Here is a 2,208-nt window from a genome sequence, read left to right as displayed (position 1 = left end):
AGCAGCATGGATAAGCAGCAGCAAGAGATAATCAGCAGCATGGATAATCAGCAGCATGGATAATCAGCAGCATGGATAATCAGCAGCATGAGATAATCAGCAGCATGAGATAATCAGCAGCACATATAAGGCATATATCATCAATTAAAGTGTCATTACAGTGATTATTCTGGTTATGGATTTATGAGTCAAGGTTCAGGGTAGAAGCTGTTGCTCAGTGTAAGAATTTAGCTGGTGTTTCTTTGACCTTAGCTAGTTATTACATTTGTTTAAGCTTTAGTGCGTTTGCTGTATCTTGTAGCTAACTTTCTGCTTCTTTGTTTTAACTTTAACAACAGCTTTAGCTTGCCTAGCCACCTTCAGCTGTTATTCAGCTCGGAGTTTTAGCAGAAAATGTTTGTTTCTGTAAATCCCTGTTCGCTGGGATCTTGAGAGAAAATTTTTAATGCAATTTAAAATAACTCGGTAAATAATAAAGTAGTAATTTATGTAAGATAAAACATATTAACTGATTACGGTTATTATCTGTCAAATGTTAAATTCAAGCGAATCCGTGTTTCAACTTTACAGCTAATGTCGGCTAATCTGAAATAAGTCATTCATAACAAAAAGCTGTATCACTTTGATATGTGTGAACACAGTGTGAGAGCTGAGTGTCGGCCTGTCTCTGGGTCAGAACCTCAGTAGAACCGGGTCTGAACAGAACCGGACTCACACACCGATGACAAGTTAGCGAGCTAACCAGCTAGCAGCTGTGCAACATCATGAAACATTAAAGCTTTAAAGCTGCTGACAAACTCACACTTTCGTCCTGAACGATCACTAGAAGCTGAAAGTCACAGGAGAAACATTTGTTATTAAAAGTTAGAATGTATCTTTCTGCCTGCAGCTCGTTTTAGCGGCTAAATTAGCTTGATGCTAGCTACTACTTTCCTGCTGCGGTGTTAGCAGGAGGCTAGCGGAGCGGAGCTGGATCGGTCCGGCTCTGGACCGGTCCAGCTCCGCTCTGGACCCGGCTCTGCCGGGCTCCGACACACCTCCAGTCGGGACTTTACCTCAGCTGTCGCCCTGGCTGCAGGTCTGGATGACAGGGGACACAACAAAGTGTTATCGGCTCTCCAAACTCATCTGATTTTCGGTTTCGTCCCGATGTCAACAAAACAGACTCCTCCTCCTCCTGCTCCTCTTCTCCTCCTGCTCCTCTTCTCCTCCTGCTCCTCTTCCTCTCTGCTACTACTTTCCTTCCGAACCGGTCCGCTCGGTTCTCCTCCAACGCCGGTGAAAAACAAGAACCACCTTCTCCCTTGAAAAATGTTTCTTCTTCTACTTCTTCTTCTTGGTCGTCTTTTCACATGTTTCAGCCACAGACAGCCAGGTTTCAGCTTCTTGTGTCTTCGTGGTTTTAAATCACTTACATGAAAAATCGAACGCCCCTTGAATGAATGCCTATCGCCCGCAGCCTGTCGGTCCAGCTGACCCTCAGAGAGTGTTGGGGACGAACGACCGCCGCAGGATCCACTTCACTTTATTTTATTTTATTTTATTTTTATTTTTTTATTGATTTTTTATCTTATAAAACAAGCAAATGATAATAGTACAATTAACATTATTTTCCAATAAACAACATAATCCCCAAAGTAAACAAATAAAATAAATAAATAAAATATATAAAAAAATAAATGAATGTATGTGACTAAATTAAAATAAATAAAGTAAAAATAAAATAGTAAAAATAAAGTAATATAAAAAAAAATAAAATAAAAAACAGCATATATCTATATAATAAAATAAGATAAGATAAAGCTCAGCTCCAAGCATCCTTTTCTGAATTATTTTCCCTTGTAATGTCTCAGAAATTCAGTTAACGGTGACCATATTTCTTCAAAGTCTAATCCTTTACCTCTGACGATATAAGTAAGTCGTTCCAGTACAATACAAGATGCCATCTCCTTCACCCACACATGATTTGAGGGTACATCCATTTTCTTCCAGTACAAAGATATTAACCTCCTGGCCTGCAGGAGTCCAAAGTCAATCAATTTTAACTGTCTGGAAGTAAAAACACAATCCTCTGGGTATATACCTAACACACACATTTTTACATCAACAGGTATATTTACTCTAACAATCTTAGACAAAGTTTGTATAACTGATTCCCAGTAGTGCTGTATCTTTGGACAGCTCCATACACAATGCAGCAGAGTACCC

The 2,208-nt window shown here is 39.5% G+C and overlaps 1 protein-coding gene across 1 annotated transcript in view; it reads right to left on the bottom strand.

Annotated features, from left to right (window-relative positions):
* Nucleotides 1–1,363, bottom strand: part of zer1 (zyg-11 related, cell cycle regulator) — a gene marked incomplete at its 3' end in the record, with an annotated part of 41,128 nt that extends 39,765 nt beyond the window's left edge. Inside the window, 1 exon segment of the mRNA XM_037692665.1 lies at nt 1,056–1,363.
* Between the last annotated feature and the right edge of the window lie 845 nt (nt 1,364–2,208).

The sequence above is a fragment of the Nematolebias whitei genome, chromosome 18, assembly GCF_014905685.2.
Source record: "Nematolebias whitei isolate Nwh7 chromosome 18, NemWhi1, whole genome shotgun sequence".
Taxonomy (NCBI): domain Eukaryota; kingdom Metazoa; phylum Chordata; class Actinopteri; order Cyprinodontiformes; family Rivulidae; genus Nematolebias; species Nematolebias whitei.
The sequence above is the reverse complement of the archived record's forward strand: the minus strand, read 5'-3'. Positions and strand labels throughout refer to the sequence as shown.